Source organism: Heteronotia binoei, chromosome 8, assembly GCF_032191835.1.
Source record: "Heteronotia binoei isolate CCM8104 ecotype False Entrance Well chromosome 8, APGP_CSIRO_Hbin_v1, whole genome shotgun sequence".
Classification (NCBI taxonomy): domain Eukaryota; kingdom Metazoa; phylum Chordata; class Lepidosauria; order Squamata; family Gekkonidae; genus Heteronotia; species Heteronotia binoei.
The window spans coordinates 70277655-70302305 of record NC_083230.1 but is presented as its reverse complement, the minus strand read 5'-3'; the positions used below and the strand labels follow the sequence as shown (position 1 = coordinate 70302305).

General features: G+C 45.6%; 1 protein-coding gene across 3 annotated transcripts in view; it reads left to right on the top strand.

Moving 5' to 3' along the window:
• The first annotated feature begins 1383 nt into the window (after positions 1–1383).
• The window catches only part of NR2C1 (nuclear receptor subfamily 2 group C member 1), an 80135-nt gene continuing 56867 nt past the window's right edge, over positions 1384–24651 (top strand). For all 3 annotated transcript variants that reach the window (XM_060245197.1, XM_060245195.1, XM_060245196.1), the window contains exons 1-2: positions 1384–1582; positions 23643–23699. The gene's annotated coding sequence lies outside the window, so the exon portion shown is untranslated. The remainder of the gene's footprint in view (positions 1583–23642; positions 23700–24651) is intronic.

Here is a 24651-nt window from a genome sequence, read left to right as displayed (position 1 = left end):
TCTATACCTTCGAAGAGAGGTGAAGAGGCAAAGCCAAGAATAGCTTTGAAGGTAAGGTTGAGAAGTGGCAGTAGGAGAGCTGAGGTAAGGAGAAGAGAAATCAGGTAGTACTGAAGAATTAAAAGTTAAGGGCTGGCTTTTTTAGAAGAGGGGAAAACACATGCTTGAATGTAAGGATGGAATCACTGTGTTGCCAACCCCCAGATAAGACCTGGAGATCTGGAATTGCAACTGATCCCCAAACTATAAAGATCAGTAACCCTGGCTGGTTTAGAGTATGGGTGTCAAATATGTGGCCTGTGGGCCAGATCAGGTCCCGAGAGGGCTCCTATCAGGCCCATGAGCAACTCACTGTTATCTGCTTGCTTTGCCAGGCGTCATCAATTAAGCTACAGAGCAAAGGTTCTATTTTCTCCATTGGCTGACTAGCACACGAAACAATTTATGTACATAAGCTTGCAATGCCCAGGCATTTCATATTTTTTTCTCTGAGCCCTAGGCTCAAAGCATTTATCATGAGATTTCTGTAATGAATGCCAGTAAATCAAAAGTAGGTAACTTGCAGATACACACCTGAGCAGCATACTTAAGATGACTACAGGACAGACATTGTCTCCAGATTTTGATGCAATAATTCAGAGCAAGAGGTGTCAGTTATCAGAGATAAAAAGAATATTACAAGAGTGCTAATATTTTAAGCATGTTTTAAGTTGGTTTTTTTTAAAAAAAAAATTGTGCTTGTCTGTGTCATTTATAAAGTTTATCTCTCTGCTACCTGGTATTGCATCTTATGACACACATGGCCCAGCCTGACAAGTTCTAAGTTATGTTAGATCCAGTCGTCTTTACAAATTAGTTCGACACCCCTGGTTTAGAGGGTTGTCTGTTCTCTCTAAGCTGCAGTCTTGTGAGCAAAAATTCTACTTTGTAAGCTACTGGCATTAAAGTTGTGAGCTACTGCATAAATTATTCTGCTCTGGGGTCATCCTTCCTGAGCTAAGACAAAAATCTGTGAGCTGGAGGCTAAAAATCTGTGAGCCAGCAGCTCATGCTAACTCAGCTTGGACTGGTTGCATTGTATCCCGCTGGGGTCCTTCCGCTCCCTCAAATTCCATCCTCCTCAGGTTCTATTCCCCGCTTCAGTCTCCAGCAATTCAGTCTGAAAACAGCCTGAGCTTAGTTCAACAGACGAACGCCACCTCTCGCCCCGGCCCTTTTAAACGCCGTTTCGAGCGGGCGTTCTTGGGACCTTCCTCGGCTACGTGCAAAACAAGTTTTCCTCTCCCGCCCCGGAAGGTTGAATGGCTTTGTCGCTTCTGTTCCTCCCCTCCTTTACCCGTCTTGCACGAAGGTGACATTCGCTCCGCCTCCACTATGATGGACTCACTTTGCGCAAGCGCAACCGTGGCGGTAGCGGCGGCGGCGACTGCGGAGGAAAGGGGAGGGGGGAGGCGAACGCCACGCGAGACGGGACAGCACCGAACGTAAGGGGCGGGGGTCACGAACTCTGACCCCCCCCCCAGATCCAGAGCCGCCGCTGACAAACAACCCCCTCCCCTGCAAAAGCTGTTGCGCCTGTCAGGTAGGAGAACTGGAAGGAGGAGGTGATGGGGGGCGGTGGTCGAAGTACTTCTTGCCTGGCTTCGTACGAGGCCTTGCGGGCTACTACAGCCTCGGTTGGTGGTGCCTTCATATCCCACCTCTCATAGGCGTGTTCCGTGTTCTTGTGGAGGACGAGGGGCAACATTCCCCCATGTGGCGGCAGCCACGGCTCCTCCTGCCGCCGCCCCCCTGACCTTTCACCCACAGGAAAGGCTTGTCTCTCCCCTCCCCGGATCCTGGCCGCGCCCCCAGGCCTGCTTCTCTTTGCAGGCCTCGCCCTCGCTGTAGCGTGGATGTGTGATGGCGGGGCAGTGGAAGCCGCGTCGCCCGGCCCTCAGGCCTTATTCGCGTTGCTTTGGGGCGGGCGGAGGCTTCGTAGCCTGGCTCTCGGCAGCCGCAGCAGCCATTTTGTGTGAGCAACTGACAGCGGACTTGTTGGGCCGCGCTCTGCGGTGACGACGCGACCCGGCCCTTGCTTAAATATAGACTTCTGGCAGCTGATGAAGTAGCCTGTGGCTGTTTGGTCATCTCGAGTGGGAGCGCTCAAGATCTGAATATTCCACTGTTAGCCCTGAGGAGAGTTCCCCGAAAATCTAATATTTTACGCGTAGAAGTGGGAAGTCTAATGTCTCCTCCTACTAGCTTTCTTGGAATAACTTCTGGTGAAGGGGTGTTCCGCCATGCGAGCCGTCTACTCTTGAATCAACTTGTATTTTAATTATTTTTTTTACTTGCGAGTATAGTAACCACCTATTATCTCCTGTGATTTGGTGGGATAGATTCTCCCCTGCCTCCCTTCTTCCTATACATTTGTATTTGTATTTAATGTTGACTGAAGTTCATGTTATTTGGATCTGCCTTCTGTGGTATAAAAGAGTGTGCTCTAGTATGTGCTGTCTGGCTACCACCTTCTGTTTGACAGATCAGGGAAAGCTAGTCCTGTCTGGTGATATATTCTGCTAGATAGTGAAAGCAAAGGGTATGCTTTTTATCTGTCTTTAAAGGAATGTGACTTTTTTTTTCTTACGTTCACTGTGTGTATTTTTAGGTTATGCAGTTAATTAACTGACAGATCAAATTTTGTTCACAACTTGCTATTAAATATAGTTCATGGGACTGTGCTTCTTCTCTCAGCTGTAGAATATTCTGGGGGAATATTCTCCATGCTAAGGAGTAACTAATTAAGGACACTCCTTAGAGGCTTGGGTAATGGGTTTGTTATGATTGCTTGGGACCATTGCTTCTTAGGGAATGGAAGCAGGCCATATAGGTTTCTAAATAGACTTCTCCCTTCCCAAATATTTATCTGACATAGTGCTTTGGCTACCTGTGTACTTTATTACTTCCATCTCTGATACAGGCTCTAATAAAAGTTTATCCATATTTGACAGACACATTTCCTTTCTCCCTCTATTCTCACAGATAGAGGAGCTGTACACCCTGCTGTTTTATGACTTTCCTAACCTCCAGATGGAATTTGTCTGGAGAACCAGGTTGCTACTAAGGTTTAAGGTACATGCCTTAAAATAAAATTAGGATTGCCAGCTGCCTGGAGGAAAACTGTTATTGTTTGTAGGTGTAATGAAATGTTATTTATCTCTGCCATGAAAAGTTTCACCTGCCCATTTCCACGCGTTCTCTATTAAAGGGACAAAGTTTCCTTCTCCAACAATGATGGCAACCCTACAGTGAAACAGAAATGAAAGTACTGTATCCTGCAGTGTGTTGCAAGTAGTATAATTCTACAGGTCATGCATACATTGTTCTTCCAATTTCAGGTGTCTTTTATTACTTACAAGCTGCAGAAAGCCTACAAAGAGATTATTCGGATTTTTTACTGTGCTTTCCATATCAGCAGTAACAAGTAGTACAGAGTCCTATTTAACTACTAGAAGAGGAGAGGTTAGGAGAATGAGCAGCTATGGTAGGTCAGGAAATGCCTGGGTTGCAGTATCTGGAAGCTCCCACAGTTCCGCAGGGCCTGTAAAACAGCACTCTTCCACTAGGCCCATAAACCAGAACTTAACATCATTCTGGACTTCCTGCCATGCTGTGGCGATTTGGGGTCCCTTTGGAACATCTAATATTGATGATCCAGTTATACTGCTACCATTGAAATTTAACTGCATCACGAATCATTGTATTAGCATCTATTATATTGTTTTTAACTGATATTTTAAAATTGTTTTTATGTCTTATGTATTATCGATGTTTTATCTTGTTTGATCATTTTTTGTCCCTAACCTATGAGCTGCCCTGAGCCTGCCTTAGGCGGGGAGGGTGGGATATAAATTAAATACATTTTAAAAAATATTAAAAATTAATTAATTAAATGGGGACCATATGCATGGAGGTAGCTAAAATAAATCAGCCAGCCATCATTTTCCTGTGTCTGCAGTGACTTGCTCTACTGTTCATGTCACATGGATGCAAAGTAATCTGAAAGTATTTCTAACAGTAAAGCAAAATGAGTCTAGATTTGGCATGAGAGCCTTAAGGAGAAATCAACTGGCAGGCATCTGTCCTGCTCTGAACTCATAGTTAAGCAGGGCAATCAGTGGACTATGACTCTTTAAGGGCCCAGAAAATAACTCCATAATCTAGACAGGACCTTTTTTCATAGCAAATAAATGGTGTTACTTTGAAACTACACATTGGTAGCTAAATTATTTGTTAAACAATAATTATATAGGAATGTATTCTGGCAAACAAAGCCACTCTTCTGATGAAATAAAAATACTCTGTATGTCATTATAAAATCACCAATCTTTGTAGAAGAGTTTTACAAAGCTTCATTGAGGAGTGGATCATTTGAACATGAAGCACTCTGACCTAGAAGGCCAGAAGCTAGATTGAGCTTCTTTTTCCTCACAAGAGAAGACTGAGGGAAAGTGGGAATTTAGCAGTTCTGCCCTCTCTTCATCACCTGTTACAATTTTACTTTTCTGTCCCTGAAATTGACCTACCGTGTCCTTGCTGTTTTTCTTACTTTGTACATACGAAAAGAACTTTTTTTGTTATTGTTTTTAGTGTATCTCACTAGCCTAAGCTCATACTGAGCTTTAGCTTTCCTAACTTTCTCTCTACAAGAACTGGTTATTCGTTAAATTCATCCTTGGTTATAAGGCCCTTCTTCCATTTCCCAAATTAGCCTTTATTATTTCTCAAGTTCTCAAGAGCAGTTTATGGCACCATCTTGGCTTCTTTGGGCTCCTCCCATTTTCCCTTTTCATATGAATTGCTTGTGATTATGCCTTCAATATTTCAATTTTAACAAATTCCCACCCCTCTTGAACTCCCTTCTCCTTAAGTACTTCTGGCCATGGGATTCTATGCAGCATAACTTTAAGTCTACCAAAATTTGCTTTCTGGAAGCACAACCTATATGCCTCATTACATGCAGCTTTTTCCTTCCCCAAGACTGTAAATTCCAAAATCACATGGTCACTACAACTCAGGGTGCCCACTACTTTCATATCATCAACCAGTTCTTCCCTGTTGGTGAGAATCAGATCCAAGATAGCAGGTCCCCTTGTTCCCTTCTCCACTTTCTGGAAAATCAAGTTATCAGCAAGACAAGTCAGAAATTAATTTGACCTTTTGTTTTTAGTAGAATTAGACTTCCAACAGATATCTGGGTAATTGAAATCTCCCATGATCTGTTCTGTCTCTTTGAGAACTTAGTAATCTATTCTAGGAGTGTGTTGTGGGTCAGCAGCTGATGCCTGGCCAGCTGAGTCTGTTACCACCCCTATCAGAGTGACTCTGATGTGACAGAAGTGGGCCCTCAGGCACCAATTGCTGAAGTTACTAAGGACATTGAGGACCCTGGCCCCATGGGCACTGAAACCACAGAGGAGGGAACCCCGACAGGCAGTGAGCCAGTGACCCAGGATTCAGGGAAGGCTGCCTCATCTCCCCTTTCCCCAGAGTCAGGGGAACGCAGGAGATAATGGGCATGCTTGGAGCACCTCGAGAGGAGACAAAGTGTGCACCTCGCAGCCCAGTGTTTACCAAGTCAGGAGAAGCATGTGGGGCTAATGCTCCCTTGCAAGTTCAACAAGACCTAACTGTGAGCTACCCATAAAACATGGCACTTCTGACAGCCCAAGCATGGGAGCATCTAGTCAGCATTCCAGAGATGCCGCGACCACAACACATGACCCTGATACCTCTTGTGATTTCAAAACATAACATAAGAGAAGCCATTTTTTATCAGGCCAGTGGCTCATCCAGTCCAACACTCTGTGTCACACAGTGGCCAAAAATCCAAGTGCCATCAAGAGGTCCACCAGTAGGGCTAGAAGCCCTTCCACTGTGTCCCCCCCAAGCACAAGAATACAGAGCATCACTGCCCCAGACAGAGAGTTCCAACAATAAACTGTGGCTAACAGCCACTGATGGATCTCTGCTCCATATGCTTATCCATTCCTCTCTCGAAGCTGTCTATGCTTGTAGCCGCCACCTCCTCTGGCAATGAATTCCACATGTTGATCACCCTTTTGGTGAAGAAGTACTTCCTTTTATCCATTCTAACCCGACTGCTCAGGAATTTTATTAAATGCCCACGAGTTCTTGTATTGTGAGAAAGGGAGAAAAGTACTTCTTTCTCTACCTTCTCTATCCCATGCATAATCTTGTAAACCTCTATCATGTCACCCCGCAGTCGATGTTCCTCCAAGCTAAAGAGCCCCAAAAGTTTTTAACCTTTCTCCATAGGGAAAGTGTTCCAACCCTTTAATCATTCTATTTGCCCTTTTCTGCACTTTTTTCAATGCTATAATATCTTTCTTGAGGTGCGGTGACCAGAATTGTACACAGTACTCCAAATGAGGCCACACCATCGATTTATACAGGGCCATTGTGATATTGGCTGATTTGTTTTCAGCTTCCTTCCTTATAATTCCCAACATGACATTGGCCTTTTTTATTGCAATCGTACACTGTCTTGACATTTTCAGTGAGTTATCTACCACGACCCCAAGATTTCTCTTGGTCAGTCTCTGCCAGTTCACACTCCATCAGCTTGTATTTATAGCTAGGATTTTTGGCCCCAATGTGCATTACTTTGCACTTGGCCACATTGAACCGCATCTGCCACGTTGACGCCCACTCACCCAGCCTCAACATCCCTTTGGAGTGCCTCACAATCCTCTCTGGTTTTCATCACCCTGAACAATTTAGTGTCATCTGCAAACTTAGCCACTTCACTGCTTACTCCCAACTCCAAATCATTAATGAACTACTGGCTTTGACCCACAGACCTGCTTGTATCTTGTCCCCTGGATTCTTGGCTGGCCTCCCTTGTGTGACTTTTGACTGACTTTTTGGCTACTTGAACTTGGTTAGTGTCTGTCCCTGGTTTGTCACCCTTAGTTTCTACTGCCTGAGTGCTCTGCTCCGGGACAGAGTACCTCATCCAAGTCCTCTGCCTGGCCTGATTGTCAGTAACAGACCCCCACCATACTATCACTGTTATTTCTTACATCATTTATTTTTACCCAGAAACTCTCAACTAAACTGTCATGTTCAGATTCATGTATTTCCTTACAAGTATATACCTCCTTTCTGTGTAATGCTATGCCTCCTTATTTGTCCCTTTTAAATACGTTGTACCCCTCAATCCTAATATTCCAACTGTGAGTGTCATCCCACCAAGTTTCAGTAATGCCTATTAGGTCACAGTCCCCTTCCAGTATTCGGACTTCCAGTTCCTCTTGCTTGTTTTCCTTACCCTTTGCGTTAGAGTAGAGACATCAGAATCCATGTTTTATGCACTCTGAGGTTTTCGTTTCCTTATGTACTTGCGAGTTAATGTTACCTAGCCTATGTACCGCTCCCTGAAATTTTTTAGCATTCTTATCTCCATTTATTCGCAACATACTAGGCTTTGAACTATTGTCTCAATCCCGCATACAATTTAGTTTAAGCCCTTTGTATTAGGTTAGGAGGCTCTTATCAAACACCTTTTCCCCTACTTTTGTGAGGTGCGAACCATCTCTCGATAGAAGAGCTTCAGCTTGAAAACATAAGCCATGTTCCAAAAATCCAAACCTTTCCTGATGACGCCATTTATTTGCAATATTCTTCTTTCCCATCTTAAGCCATGGGCAGGAAGAACTGACGAAAACACACTCCCACCTCCTTCACCTTCTAACCCAGAGCCCCATAGTCTCGTTTAGTCTCTGAGAGCCAGTTTGGTGTAGTGGTTAAGTGTGCAGACTCTTATCTGGGAGAACCGGGTTTGTTTCTCCACTCCTCCACTTGCAGCTGCTAGAATGGCCTTGGGTCAGCCATAGCTATCTCAGAGTTGTTTTTGAAAGGGTAACTTCTGTAAGAGCCCTCTCAGCCCCACCTACCTCACAGGGTGTCTGTTGTTGGGGGGAGGTAAAGGAGATTGTGACCGCTCTGAGACTCAGAGTATAGGGTGGGATATAAATCCAATATCTTCTTCTTTAATATGTTTCAGGCTGTGCTGGTTAGTATCATTTGTTCCCACATGAATCAGCAAGAAAGAATAATAATCCGTGGGCTTGATGAGTCTTCCTACCCTTTCTGTCACTTCCTGCATGCATGCACCCGTAGACAGCATTCCTCTCGAGACAAGTCCCGTTGACACTCTTTGGACTCTATCCCTCTGAGTAGGGAATCTCCAATTACCAGTGCATGCCTTCTCCTATATTTGGAAGCAGAAGCTCAAGTTCTTTCATGTATGGAGGCCTGAGAAATCTCCTTCAAGCTTTTTGGGGGTTGAGAAAGTTGCCCTTGGTCCAGAATTCAATATCTGTGGGGAGATCTTGGAGCCAATTGCTTAGCAACAGAGTCCTCCTTTTGCTCTCTTAAGAGCACTTTATGGGTTCTATTCAAGAAATCTTTACCTTCCATTATAAACTGGAGCGCAGAAAATGTGCCTCAGTTCCCTGTATCTTCTCCTCCAGTAGGGCTACCAGGGCTTTTTTTCATAGAAAAAGCCCAACAGGATCTCATTTGCATATTAGGCCACACTTCCTGATATCACCATTGTTTCACACAGCGCCTTTTCTACAAAAAGCCAAGCAGGAACTCATTTCCATATTAGGCCAGATTCCCTGCTGCCAAGCCAGCCAGAACTGTATTCCTGTGTGTTCCAACTCTAAAAAAGCCCTAAGGGCTACCAACTTACACTTGCTGCAACTACAATCGTTGTTACTCTCAGGTAAGAATACGAACATGTCCCAGCTCCTTTCCCCAGCATAGCTGATTTGAGATTAAGAACTCTTTAAAGGTGGAGGGAATTTCCTCACCTTCTTTACCGAGGAGATCCCACAACGGGCATGCTGTACCCTTATTCCCATATGTGGTTGCACTGCACAACAACAGTCTTTTTCTGTATACACCAACCTTCTGGCAGGATCTCTTCCATGACAGCCTCCTTAGGGTGATGCCTAATCTTAGTTTCAAGTGCCAGGTTAAATTGGTTTTAGTATTCCCCTGTTTCACTATTCCACAGGTACTAGCTGATTTTATAAAACTTTTACTGCTTTACATTGTTGTAATTCTTGATTTGATTTCCAGTTTGTTTTGAAATGTTTATTATTGTTGTTGACTTTGGTCGCTAATAGGCAGCATTTCAATCTTTTTACAGCTATTCATTTAGCCCACACTATTTATATAATTTGTTAGATGAAATCCTGCCTATAAAGATTCAGTCCCTTCAATATTTCCTGATCAGTGAACAGAAATTCCAAAATGTCAGGAAACATATTTGTGTGTCCTTTTGGCAGATGAAATTTGAACATCTGATATACCTGGGTTATCTGGAACATGGACATGTGAGGGGGCAGCATTTTGATTAGTGGATACCACCAGCCCTACACAGTAGGCTAAAATACTGCAAACTCAGTGAAAATTTAGAACTTGATAGGAAGTATTGTGCATAGAAAAATGTTTGTCATGGAGAATTGCTTCACGTCTGAGATGTTTTTATTTCTAGGTGTATGTAATGCATAAAGACTTTCTTTCCACCCCTGTGCACAGCAGAATCCTTTGCAAGGCTGAGTGCTTGAAGCAGCTGTTTCCCTCCATGAGTATCTTCTCCTATGAGCCACAGATTGCTGGACTGGTGTATTGTTATACCTGATCTAGTGTGGAATAGTGGTTACACTGTCACTCCAGTTTGGGAGACCCATTCTGATGTTAAAGCTTGTTAAGTAAGTGGGACCTCTGTGTCAGTGTAATCTACCTCTTGAGTTGTCATAAGAATAAAATGGGGGAGAGGGGAAATGATGTATTTATTTATATTTCACATTTCTATCTCACCATTCAAGAAACGGGCTCAGGGTGGGATGGATAGATGAAAGGGCGGAAGAGGAAAAGGAAAGAAAGAAAGAATCCTGACTGACTTTTCAACACCCAGCCCAAAATCCTGGACCTAGAAACTCAAAATTCAGGGAGTGCGTTCCTTCCATGACATCAGCACCCACTAAGAAGTAATTTTTAGAAATTGCACTCCTAAGAGGACGAAAAGGGGTAAAATGCGTTTTTACATGGGAGTAAAGCTGTGCTGAGGAGCCCTGTGCTGCAGAGTGGTAAGCTGCAGTACTGTAGTCCAAGCTCTGCTCAGAACCTGAGTTCAATCCTGGTGGAAGCTGGGTTCAGGTAGCCAGCTCAAGGTTTGACTAAGCCTTCCATCCTTCCAAGGTCAGTAAAACAAGTACCCAGCTTGCTGGGGGTAAAGTGTAGATGACTGGGGAGGCAATGGCAAATCACCCCGTAACAAAAAGTCTGCCATGAAAACGTGATGCGATGTCACCCCAGAGTTGGAAACGACTGGTGCTTGCACAGTGGACTACCTTTCTAAAGCTGTGCTGTGTTGCTGACAGGTTGCTGCTAGCTTACACACCACTTGCTTTGATTGATCAGCTGTGGAGCTCTGTGTTCTGATTAAAAAATCAGTTAAAAGAGACTGCAGACAGGACATTGGGTTGCCAACTCCACATTGGGGACCTCAGGCAGATACTATGTCAGATTCCACCCTCTAAACCAGCCACTTCCTCTTGGGGAATCATTGTTGCCACTCTCCAGATGAGGGCTGGAGATGACTCAGAATTACAGCTATTCTACAGAACATTGTTACTGCTGCTGGGAAGGAGATAGGTTGAGAAATTCCTGGAGATTTGAGGAGTGGAGCATGGAGAGGGTGGGGTTTGAGGAGGGGTGGGACCTCAGAAAGATACAGTGCCATAGACTCCACCCTCCAATCCAGCCACTTCATCCTGGGGAATCATTGTTGCCACTCTCCAGGTGAGGGCTGGAGATCACTCAGAATTACAGCTGCTCTCTAGATGGCATAGATCTGCTCCCCTGGAGAAAATGGCTGCTTTGCAGGCTGGACTTTGTGTCATTATACCCTGCTGTTGCTTCCCTCTGGGTTTGGTCCACGCTGTGATTTTAGACCACTCACAGACTTTCAGCCTAACCTACCTCACACAGTTGTTGTGCAGACCAAAAGGGGAAGTCAGCTTGAAACCAGAATAGGCATTTTTTTAAATAACAGTGAGTATGGTGATTGAGTTTATAAATCTTCCAAAAATAAAACACCCTACCTACCTAAAACAAATTTTTTTTAAGGTAACCAGTTGCCTTAGCGAAGCACAGGTTTAAGGCTAGTCACGAATAAAACAATTACATAACTTCTAAAACAACTAGCTAAAAGATAAAACCAGACAGATCAATTTACTAATTAAAAAGTTCAGGTGGCGATTATTTCAAAACCTAGCCCCTGGGTGAGCAAATAGACAGATGATAATAGTCAAAATTAGTCACTACTCCAAATAGGGCTTACAAATGGGCCAGTATACTGTATGTCAGGGACACCATATTGATATACAGTGATGTAAGCTGTTTTGAATCCCAACTGGAGAGAAAGGTGAGGTATAAATTTTGGTCTGAGCAGGAGGAATGTGATCTCAGGGTAGGGGAATTGACAGTGGTTCCTTTGTCATTGACAGATCAGTACCTGCCTTGGTTTACAGACTTACAGGGATACTAAGACTGCAGGGGTAGGAGAGATAGTAAGATTATCTGCCCCTGGAGCCAGATGGATCCAAATGACTTTCTGATAGCCCTAGGAGATTTTCCTGTTATTATGATTGGTGCTTCTGTTGATGTCCTGGTTGACCTCTGAAATGAGGAAATGATCCAGGCAGTTCATATAATCACTCTCAGGCACCCTCTCTCAGGAGTTAGTGCCCAAGTAGCTCTTTGGTGTTTTGAGGGGCTGCAAGTGATGAAAAGACAAAGGAGACAGTTACAGTGATGGTGGAGGGAGACTTTGGCTATGTCTGATAGGATGCAGGTGAAAACTCATTTAAAAGTATACTCAGTAGTAGTGATGGCGGTAAAGAAACAACAATTTCCCACCACTTAGGTATGCACAGTGTAGGCCAGGAGAGCTGTTTTGGGTGGTCAGAGGCCTGTTGAAATTTGGCCTGCAGAAGGAGGTGGCCAACTCAGTGGCCCGCTGTGACTGTTTGCTCAGCACTTTGCAGATAAAATTTACATTGGACTTCATATTGGACTTTACATTAGCATGGCGCAGAGTGTTAAAGCTGCAATACTGCAGTCCCAAGCATTTAACAAAGGCCTCTAAATTTTGTAACATGTTTCAAGAAGCGCTCTAAAGAAGAAGGGAAGCTTCCAGTGCAATTCAGACATTACGTGCTGTCAGCAAGCAGTTCACAACAGGAATGAGCCATCAGTGGGAAACTGGTTGCTTTGCTCTGATTGGATGCATTTAACAGAGGCCTCTAAATTTTGTAACATGTTTCAAGAAGAGCTATAAAGAAGAAGGGAAGATTCAAACAAGATCACACTAGTGCTTCTGATTTAACCCACCTAATGCACTAAAAGTGGACTGGAAAGTCAAGATGGCGGCCGGCATGGAGTGCTGGTGCTGGGCTCCTGCCGACTAAAACCTTATTGCCGCCACACCCCTGCTGTTCTGCTCTGAAAAAGGAGTAAAGTGGGTGCTATTGTGGGCAGCCTGCGGTGACCACCATTACCGTGAGCAAGACAGAGAATAATCAGAAAAGAGACACCTACTACTGCTTCAGTCGGCCCGGCAGCATGGAGACGAGCCTCGGACTGGAGTGAGTGGCTGCCGGGCAGCGGAGAGGCGGCGCTGGCCTGAGCAGGGAGCCGAGCAGGGAGGAGTGGAGCTGTGAGTGGCGGGAAGCTGAGTGAGGAGTGGAGCGCTGAGTGGCGGAGCCGATGGTGCTAGCTGTGACTTGTGGAGTGTCCGCGGTGACCGGGAGGGGCTTCCAATCCCCCTTCCCCCCACTCTTCAGCCGACGAGGAATCACCCTTGATTCTGCAGCTGCCCCAACTTGCTCCCCCAGCTTGTCTGAGCCGTGTCTGGCACGTCCTGGATCCTGTCTGCTGTGGCAGCAATTTTCTCCTGGGACATTTGATACATCTGAATCCCGGCTGCGGCATTGGCCTATATCAGCTTGGATTGGCGTGGTGGTGGACTGGCAGCTGGTGGCCCCAGAAGCGTCGTCTGGCGGCAGCCGTGGCTCCTGGACAGGGACAGTTTGGGCAAGGCTGATTTGGAGCTGTGGTGTGTGCTCCTGTCAAGGGGACCTCAGCGCCTGGGGAGCACGGAAGGGATCTCTCTCCACTTCGTGCTCACTGGGGCTGCTGATTAGTAGAACGGACTTAGCCCAGCTCTGAAGAAGGGTCTATATATAGACTGCACGCAGGCATACACTGTAGCACTTTAACTATAAGCACTTTACTCCTAGTACTATTCAACACTACTGCCTTATTGCTGATAATGAGTTATTTATTATCTATTTTATGGTTAGCTGCTAAATTTAATGGAACCTAATTTATTAGTGGTTGATTGATGTGGGATGAATAAAATTGGGGGATGTATTAATCTAGGGGGAATCAAATTTGGGTATAATTTTTAACATTGAATTAATTAGTTATTAGGAAATTGATTTATTGGCTGATAGAGTTAGGAGTATAATTGGAAGTAAAGAGATTTACTAGCTAACTAGCTAAGAGGTAACTAGCTTAAGGGACAATTATTAGCTAATTGATTAATGGACTAGATTAAGGGTTTTAGAATTAATCGGCCATTTAGGGGAAGTTAAATTGGCAGGGTTGATGAAGTGATTGGGGGAGGGGCTCTTAGTTAGCAACGGCAGTGGTGACAGTGGAAGAACTAGAATAGGATTACTGCAGGTCATCTGATATTGGTTGGAGGTGATTGTGGAGACCAGTGGGGGGATGACCGGCCTGGGGATTTCAGTACTCCTGGGAAGGGGAAGATATGACGGTGGGAACAGACAGAAATGTAACAAAAGGCGGTGGAGACGTGTGGGTGCTCAGCCCCCTTCCAATCTGTGTCCCATCCCAATGGTGACGGGGTGGAGACAGGTTGAACTACCCACCTCCGTCACTGGTGTTATGCAATGCCAGGTCGATAAATAATAAGACCTCAATCCTTCGGGACTTCCTGTATGAACAGGATATGGACCTGGCATGCATGACTGAGACCTGGGTACGCAATGGGGAGATGGTAGCCCTCTCCCAGGTAGCTCTCCTAGGATACTCAGTCTTTCACCAGTTATGGACTAGTGGGCGGGGGGGAGGAGTGGCACTATTCATATGGGAGGCTTACTCCTTCCGGGCGCTACCAATGCCAGAGATCGACAGCATTGAATGTGCGGGTCTGAAGTGGGATGTGGGAGAGGGTTTGGCGATCTGGCTGGTGTACCGATCGCCTAACACACCGGCCAGCGCCTTACCGTCCCTGATGGAGGCCGCAGCAAGCTGGCCGTTGGAACACCCAAGGCGGGGGGGAGGAGTGGGTGATTTCAGCGTCCATGCCGATGACGCGAACTCCAATCGGGCGACGGACCTAGTGACATCCATGGCTATGCTAGGACTCTCTGAATTTGTTGCTACACCCACACATCAGGCCAGATACATGCTGGATCTGATCTTTGCTTTGGGGGTTACAGTGACCCGAATTACTGCAGATGCAGTGCCATGGTCAGACCACTATGTCCTGAAGACCGGTATGGATGTTCCACCCCAACCCTGTTTAGGCAACGAGCGTATTTTAGCTCGCCCAAGGAACCTAATGGACCCAATAAGGTTCCAGAGGGCACTTCGGGATCACTGGCCCCCTGGCGACTCGCTTGATGACATGGTTGAGTTACGGCAAAATCGGCTCACCATGGCCATTGATGAGATCGCTCCTGGGTGCCCTCTCCGCCTTCGTGGAAAGATGGCACCGTGTTATAATGCGGATTTGCGATCAATGAAACGGAGGCTCAGACAACTAGAGAGGCAATGGCGACAAGCTCACGACGAAGCAACGAGAACATCTTATAGAGAGTATATGAGATCCTATGAGATGGCAGTCAAGGCCACAAAGAAAGTTTACTTTGTGGCCAAGATTGCATCTGCGAATTCACGCCTGGCACAATTATTTAGTATTATTCGGACTCTTACAACTCTGCCACAAGGCAGACCAAACCATAGGGAATTGGAAATAGGCTGTGAGGCTTTTGCAACATTTTTCACGGATAAAGTCTCATTGCTCTGCCATGATCTCCCTACCACAATTGAAACAGTAAGTGAACTCGAGGCTCCATGGCTGTTTTCGTTATCGGCTTTACAACACTCAGCTTGGAGGACGTCGACAGAATCCTCACAACTGTATGCCCAACAATATGCGATTTGGGCCCTTGCCCATCCTAGCTGATTAAAGCTTGCCAGATGGAGCATCAATATCCTGTACGGGTTATTGTAAATAGGTCCCTCTCGGATGGGCTGTTTCCAACACTTCTTAAAGAGGCGATAGCCCATCCCCTCTTGAAAAAACCAACATTAGACCCGGGCGAATTGGCACGCTATCGGCCGGTCTCAAACTTACCCTTTTTGGGTAAAATTATCGAGAGGGCGGTAGCGCTACAGTTGCAGAGCTTTTTGGAGGACGCTTCTGTCCTTGACCCACACCAGTCCGGCTTTCGCCCGGGCCATGGGACGGAGACGGTGCTGGTCGCCTTAGTAGATGATCTCCAGCGACAACTGGATCAAGGCGGGTCAGTAGTACTGTTGTTGTTGGATCTGTCAGCAGCATTCGACATGGTCGACCATCAGTTGTTGGTTCACCGCCTCGCTGATGAGGGGATTCAGGGTTTGACTTTACAATGGCTTTCCTCCTTTCTCTGTGATCGTCCCAGAGGCATCTGCTTAATTGTGGGGTGCCTCAGGGGGCGGTGCTTTCCCCGATGTTGTTTAATATCTATATGCACCCCCTTGCCCCGATTGTCAGGAGATTTGTCATCAGTACACAGATGACACCAGATCTATCTGCTGATTGATGGCCTGCCCGCCTCCACCCCAGAAAAATTGGCCCCGGCGTTACAAGCCATGGTGGAGTGGCTCAGGCTGAGTCGTCTGAAGCTGAATCCAATGAAAACAGAAGTCCTTTGTCTAAGTCGCGGTGGCCTGGGAAGGGAAATCCCTCTACCAGCCTTTGATGGGGCTCCACTGATATCGGTGCCTAAAGTCAAGAGCTTGGGGGTGCTACTGGAGCCCACATTGGCTATGGAGGCCCAGATAGCAGCCACAGCGAGATCCGCTTTTTTCCATCTTAGGCGAGCACGACAGTTGGCACCCTTCCTGGAGCACAGAGACTTAGCAACAGTGATTCATGCTACGGTCACCTCGAGACTAGACTACTGTAATGCCCTCTACATGGGACTGCCCATGTCTCGAATCCGGAAGCTGCAGCTGGTGCAGAATGCTGCAGCCAGGCTGCTACTGGGTCTCTCTAATCGGGACCATGTGCAGCCAGGGCTGCAGAGACTGCATTGGCTGCCAACAGTGTTCCAGATTCGCTACAAGGTGCTGGTTATTACCTTTAAAGCCTCTATGGCCAAAGACCTGTCTACCTTAGGGACCGTCTCTCCCCATATATTCCCCAGAGGGTACTTAGATCTGGATCACAAAACCTGTTATAAATCCCCGGGCCGAGGAAGGCGAGATTGAAGGCTACCAGGGAACGAGCCTTCTCCATTGCGGCCCCCCACTGGTGGAACCAGCTCCCAGATGATGTTAGAGCCTTGCGGGATCTAGCCCAATTCTGCAAGGCTTGCAAAACAACATTATTTCGAATGGCCTTCAACCAAAGTATATAGTATATAGTTTAAGATCCTAGTATGGAACTAGCACCAAAACTGTTGTTTTAAAATTGTATTAATAATTTAAATTGCAAATTGTTTAATTTTAACTGATTATTGTAACTGTTTTTATTGTTTTATGGTTTTATTGTTCTATTGTTGATTTTCAATGTTGTTAGCCACTCTGAGCCTGCTTTGGCGGGGAGGGCGGAATATAAATGCGAAATAAATAAATAAATTAAGCTCTGCTCACGACTGTCATGAGCCCTGACGAGGAGGAGCTGGAAGGGTTAACAGACCTGGAAGAGTTGCCAGCCAGTTCCTCAGCTGAAAAACAGCAGCTGGCCCATCAATCACTCTCCAGGTGCCAGTGTCAGCTGTTGATGATCAATCTCCTCCAAGCTCTCCTCCTTCCATCTTAGTTCAAAGCAGGCTCCGGAAAGAACTTTCTGAGTGAAGATATGAGGCACACCAATGCTTCAGATCTCTCAGCCCTGAGTTCTAGCAGAGTCACTGCCACCCAGGGAGCAGGCTGATTGAGACTCCCATATAGCTCCCACCCAGGACCTGATAACTTTGTGGAAGCAACAAGTCTATTCTCTGCCTTGCATCCATGCTCCTTCCTGATCCTGACCTACTTGATTTCCTTGGCACCCTGACCTTTTGGCTTTTGGACATTGACTTCTGATTCCGGTTTGTGATTCTGCATTGGTGACCTGGCTCCTGCTTGACTTCCTGGACTTTGTTTTTGGACTGGCTTTGGACTCCTGCCTGCCTGCATGCTGAGAATGTGACAGATTGCTTCCACCCCATACTCCACAAGATGGATGAGGAGGCAAGCAAAGGCTTTGGGCAGCTAGCAGCCTTTCTCACTCAGGTACAGCACCTCACTCAGATGGTGACTCACCAGCAACAGCAGCAGCAAGCCACTGTCGCTGCCCCACCCAAGTGCTGAACTGCTCGCACTGTCCTCCTCCTGCTTCAGTGAGCTTTCTGGCTTTTGCCCCTCCTCACTCTCTAGAGACAGTTGCAGTTTATTTTCTTTAGGCATTTCATTGGCATGAATCTTAGACCAATTATCATCCTCGCAAAATGAGGCAGACCTACTCAGCTTAATCAAGTCATTACTGTCCACAAATCTCCAGGACTTCATGCCGTTTTGGTACCCTACAAACACAAGTTTTTTGCTTTTGGGACCTCCCTTCCTCCTCTTATCAAGAGGAATGTTGACCCAAGCCTTTGAACCAAATATTCTTAGGTGATCCAGGGATGGCTTTCTCCCATACAGGACCCTGTAGGGTATGTCGTTTATAGCCTCCGTCCACAAACGATTGGAAATATAACAGGACGCTTTCAAGGCTTCACCCCAGTATGCCTGCTTTAGACCACTATCTTCTAACAAAGCATGGCAGATACCCTGGAGTACACCACCTCTCCGTTCCACAATCCCGTTCTCCCACGGAGAGGAAACATTGGCAACTCTATGCTCTATGCCCTCTTGCCTCAAATAGTTGGCAAACTCTTTGTTCAGAAACTCACCTCCCTGGTCAGTCTGAATTGAGGCAATTTTGGCATTTAACTTGTTTTTTCACTCTTCTAGCCCAGTACTTGAAGGTGGCACAGACATCACTTTTGTGCTTAATAGCACACACCCATGCAAACCTGCTGTGGTCATCGACCAGAATCAACCCAAACCTGTTTTTAGAAACACTGGGTGCATACGGCCCCACCAGGTCAGCATGTATTAATTGGAGCGGTCTCTCAGACACACGTTCACTCCGTTTGGTCGATGGAACTGCCCTTGATTTGGCTTCTTTGCAAACATTGCAATCTAGGAAGGTATTGCATTTGTCAACCTTCACTCCCTCTAATATTTCCAGAGTTTTATTTATTGTGTTGTAGCTGGCGTGGCCCAGCTTCTATGCAGCCTGTGAATGCACCTGCTGTGTGGCTGTCTATTCCACACAGTCTGTGCCTTCCCCACATTTTGCATAAGCTCATACACATTAGCTCTCAGAGTGCCTTTAGCCAGCTGTTTACCCTGTTTCAAAATTTCACAGCCCTGCTTATCAAATATTACAGTAAACCCAGCTCTTGCCAGAACGGAGACACTTAACAAGTTAGTTTCCAACTCTGGCACACATAATACATTCTCAAACCTGTGATTAAGTCCAGGAAAATAGACCATGCCTTGGCAAAGCATGCTCGCTTGTCTCCCATCAGCCAAGCTCACAGTTTTCTGCTCAGCTGGCCTGCAGTCTTGCAGCTCTTCTTCTCGGCAGCAAAATATATGGGTAGCCCCAGAATCTACAACCCAGGGCAGACTCTGCAGTCCCGGACCAGTCCTTACCAGAGTCACCTGGGGTGTCTTTGAAGACTGCTGCCGGCTCTTTCTCTGCTGCTGCTGAGGACAAAATCTTTGCAAATGTCCGAGTTGTTTACACAGATAACAGCGCTTCCTCCGCACCTGCAAGGCTTTTTCTTCCTCTTTAGCTTGCCAGCTGGAACCAGCCCCAACAGACCTCGGCTTATCTTCTTGCTTGGGTCGAGTCTGCTCTCTCTTGCTCTCCAGCTGCCTCTGCTCTTCTGCCAGGAGTTTGCCAGTCACATAAGGCAAAATTAGCTTGGCGGCATCCTGCCCTTCAAATGTTATCACCAGCATGTCATATCTCTCGTCCAGAGAGCTCAATAATATGTACACCTTATCTTCCTCAGCCACAGCTTTCCCTCTTGCTTCTAGCTCTTGGAAACAATTAGACATACCGTCGAGGTGGTCCCTCATCGACTCCCCGGCCAGCATATGTTTCCTGTAGAGCCTCCTACACAGGGATATCAGCGAACCGGCTGACTTCTGTACATACACAGCCTTGAGAGCTTCCCAAGCCTCCTTTGCTGTCTGGTGCCCACGGACATGCACCAGCTGGTCGTCTGAAACACTTAGAATGATTGTGGCTAGAGCCTTTTGATCCTGAACGGCCTCTGCCGCCGTGGGATTAGCTGGAGGAGCTGATACACAGTCCCAAAGCCCCTCTTTCTTCAGGAAATGCTCTAACCTCAGCGACCAGGTGTTGTAGTTGGTAGTGGTGAGCTTCTCCACCAGCACGGTAGCTGCTGCTGTAGCCATCCTGCACAGACTCCCTTCAGCCACTGCTGGTCTCGCCTCCTAGGCAGCCTCTGGAGCAAGTCAGCGTCCTTTCTTTACCACCTTTCTCAGGTCTTCTAGGCGCAGCAGAAGCGTGCTGGGCCCATAACCCTGTCGATGCGCTTAGAGACCAAGAGGGTGATTCTTAGTGATGCAAGAATGAAGGCTGTACACAGTAGCTGTAAAACCACTATATACATTTATTTACAACACCACTCACTCTCCTGACTGACAATATGCTCCGCTGCACTCCAACTCCATTAACCCACAATCACCACAGTTACTCTGTACATTTATACATTGGACAGCCAATCAGCAACTTGCTGTGTCATGCTGACTCTGCTGGCTGATGCAAGACTTCTGGCAGCCAGCCACCTGCTGTCATGTAGATCATCTAAGCCTCTAGATCTATTTTCTGTTCTGCAGTACATGCTATAAGCTGTCTCTTTACATATAATAGTGACAGTCTGAACCAGAGCTAGCAGCCCTGCGGGACTTCCTCGCCAAAAACCTGGGACTGGGTTTCATCCAGCCATCCACATCCCCGCTGTCCGCCCCTGTTCTCTTTGTCAAGAGCAGGCTGATTGAGACTCCCATATAGCTCCCACCCAGGACCTGGTAACCTTGTGAAAGCAACAAGTCTTTTCTCTGACTTGCATCCATGCTCCTTCCTGATCCTGACCTGCTTGATTTCCTTGGCACCCTGACCTTTTGACTTTTGGACATTGACTTCTGATTCCAGTTTGTGATTCTGCATTGGTGACTTGGCTCCTGCTTGACTTCCTGGACTTTGACCTTGAACTGACTTTGGACTCCTGCCTGCCTGCACCCTGAGAACGTGACAATGACCTGAGTTTAATCCCCGGTGGAAGCTGGGTTTTCAGGTAGCCGGCTTGAAGACTTCTCAGCCTTCCATCCTTCCGAGGACGGTAAAATGAGTACCCAGCTTGCTAGGGGGAAAGCGTAGATGACTGTGGAAGGCAATGGCAAACTACCCCGAAAAAAAGGCTGCTGTGAAAATGTTGTGAAAGTAACGTCACCCCAGAGTTGGAAACAACTGGTGTTTGCACAGGGGAACTTTCCTTTTTCGTATATTAGCAGTGATAGGGTTAGATGGTTCCATGGTGCTGTCTTTCCAATTGTTGGGATACTTTTTAGTTTATTCAGTCTGAGAATGTGGACAGGATCTTTGGAAGATTGAGGGCTACCACCTGCTTGCATGACCCTTGTCCTTCCTCGTTACTTAAATCTTCTGGTAGGGCTCATTGGGTTCAAGAAGGAGTTAGTGCTTCAATAAAAAAGGGGCTGGTTGCCCTAGCCTTGAAACAGGCTGTGATGTTTCCACTTCTAAAGAAGCCTACCCTTTATCCAGGAGACCTCAGTTATCAGTCACTCAAATGTTCCATTCTTGAGCAGAGTGATTGAACAGGTGGTCACTGGACAACTCCAAGCTTTCCTGGATGAGGCAAATTGTTTGGACCCCTTTCAGTCAAGGTTTAGACTTGGATGCTCTGGTGGATGACTTGTGCCAGGAGATGGGCAGAGGGAATGCAACTATTATGTTTTCTCCTGAACCTCTCAACAGCTTTTGATACAATCGATCATGATATCCTTCTGTGCAGCCTATCTGGACTGGGATTGGGAGGCACATTCTGTAGTGGTTCTGGTCCTACGTGGAGGGTAGGTTTCAGAAGGCGATGCTGGGGGACCACTGTTCAACCCCTTGGACTTTGGCCTATAAGGGTTCTGTGAAGTTCCATCTTGTCCCCTGGGCTCTTTAACATGTACATGAAGCTGTTGGATGAAGTCATTTTGAGATTTGGGCTGGGTTGTCACCAGAATGCAGATGACACTCAAGTCTGTCCTGCAGTTCCAGCTGATCTCAAGCAGGGTGCAGAAATCCTGAGCCAGCAGCTGGAGGCAGTTTTTGAGTGGATGCAGGCTAATAAACTGAAAGTTAATGCTGACAAGGCAGAACTGTGGAAGGCCTGACTTGGTATTTAAGAGGTCACCTGTTTGAGTGGGTTTCAGTCCCCTAAAGGAGCAGGATTTATTAGCCAGCTTCAGCCTTTCCTGGACAGAAAAGATCTGGTCACTGTGGTACATGCCCTAGTTACATGTAGTTTTGATTATCGTGATGTGTTCTACATGGGACTGCCCTTGAATAGTGTTCAGAAACTTCAGTTGGTACAGAATGCTGACTGGAATAGAGACTAGGGGTATGCACAAAAAAAATTGGTATTTTTCAGGTTCAGGTAAACCAGACCTGAAAAATACTGGTATATATTGATATTTCTGAATCCCAATATCTGTTATGATTTAGGAAATAATCTGTATAGCCGAATTTATTATGCCCTATCAGGACCTTCCCCATAGGGTACAATGGATACTCTATTCCTTCCCTTCTTGAGGTGTGCTGCAGTAGCAGCATGGTTCAGCAAGTGAAGGGAAGGTATTTCAGGTATGGGAAGGTAGCCGCATGCCTCAGTGAGTGAAGGGAAGGCATTTAAAGAGACCATATCTTCCCTTCACTTGCTGAGGTGTGCCACAACTGGTTGCAACTCAGAGGGAAGGGAAGATATTTAAATGTTTGAATTGCAGTTGCTCTGCTGTGGTGGCACAACTCTGCAAGAGGTACACATGACCTGGAAGGGGGTGAACTCGCACCACTTTGCCAAGTGAAGCTGAGCCTGAATAAAGGCCAAATATTGTTTTTTATTTGGGCTCAGTTAGATCAGTAGCTGAATCAAATTGGCTGAATAAATGCCCAAAAATACCAATAAGATATTTTCCAGGTATTTATTTGGCTCAGTAAATACTGATTGCACATCCCTAGTAGAAAACATATCACTCCAGTCTCAGCCTATCTGCACTATGTTTGTTTCTGGGCACAATTCAGGCTGCTGGTTTTGACCTTCAAAGCCATATGTGGTTTGGGACCAACATACCTGAACAACCGCCTAATCCCTTTTGAATCCACCTGACCATCATCTTTGGAGGCCCGTCCTTTGGTGTTGCCAACTTCTGAGATCAGGTGGGTGGCAACCAGGAAAAGGATCTTGTCAGTAATGGCACCAAAGCTCTGGAACTCTTTTAGTCCTTTAAATTTGTTTAATGATGTATGTTTGGGTGGGCAATTGATTTTTAATGGTTTCATAATGTAATTTTATCTTTTGTTTTTTAAATTGTTAGCCGTCTTGGCAGCCCTTGTAGGATAAGCAGGCTATAAATGTTGTAAATAAGAAATTGTAAATAAAAATTGTATGGTTAGGCTATGAAATCCATTGACACTGGGTACAATGAAGGTCAAAAGTTCAATATAATGTGAAGGGGTTTGATTCATTCTTGAACTGTATGGTCATATGTCAGAATACAGTGTCTCATATTGGACTTGCTACTGAAGTATACAGGCAGTAGCTGGTTAATGTCTACACTAAACCAAAATTTCAAGAATGTATATCTTTTCAGTATATGTTAGATGTATTTATTGCTTGTACAGATGTGTTCTTTTATTTAAAAGAACAGTATAAATATTTATGAATTAATAATAGTAATTTGTGTAAAGGCAGCCACTAAGCATTAAATATTCTGTAAATCTTTATAATTATATGCTATTAATTTTTCAGGAATGGAAAATTGCAAATTTATATTCATGGTATATTTTTTTACAATAAAATACTTGAAATTAAAATTATCTTTATATTTTATCACAGGCACATTCAGAAAATAATTATGCATGCAAGAAATGGAATGTAACACCAACAATTTGGGTAAGCAGAATGTTTACAAAGATATGAACTTAACCAGATTAGGATTTCTTAAAAATATAAAGTTGCACCCTTAAGCAACTCTTGAATGGCTCCTTGTTTGCCATAGAACAGCTAGTGGTTCCACTTTATTTAAAATTAATAGCTTTGTAGATAGCGGCATTTAGTACTCTGAGTATATGGTACTCCACACCTTCCATGCATTTTGACTGTAGGGCATTTTACTAGCAGTCTGCAAGCTGGGCAAAAGTGACAAGGTCACTTTCCCTTCCCATGTGCCCATCAAATGTTCAGTTTTGTAAGATTTTCTTGTTTTGAATAGTCTCTAAATCTCACTTTATACTAGGCTTTGAAGAAGCAGCATGAGGCTATTTTCTACTTTTCCCCTGCTCATATATCTAGTGAGAAATGAACAAAAATATTTATTTCCTGTGATTTCAGAAAGAAAGAAACCCAGCACAAAGAGACAGACTAACCTTGAGGTGTTTGTTTGCCAAAGGACATGAGGGAAGGTTGAAGGTGATAAATGGCTTGGATCAAGCAATGTATCAGTGGAAGTGCTGACAGACATTGATCTTCCCCACTTTCCCCTCTTCCCTGGGGTTGCAGAGCAGTGGGCTGCAATGATCCGGGGAAGAAGGCAATCGCTTCCTCCTTCTGTCTGTGCAGCTCCAATGAGAGAAGAGGAGGCATTTTGCCCCCTTTTCTTTTGTTCCTGTAGCTTACTAACCCTGTGGCTGTTACTTCATGTGGGTTCCACATTCCCAAGTATCAAGTTTACCAAAGTCAGAAAGGACTGCTGGGGATAAGGAAAAGTGGTAGAAGTCCACAGTCCTTGAACAAGTAGATCTAACCCAGTGATTGCCTAATAAGTTATACCAAAATGTGTGGGCTCTTGGTCTTGACTCTATCTCATGGTCTTCAGAGTTTTGTGGAATATTTCTGTGAGTGTTCA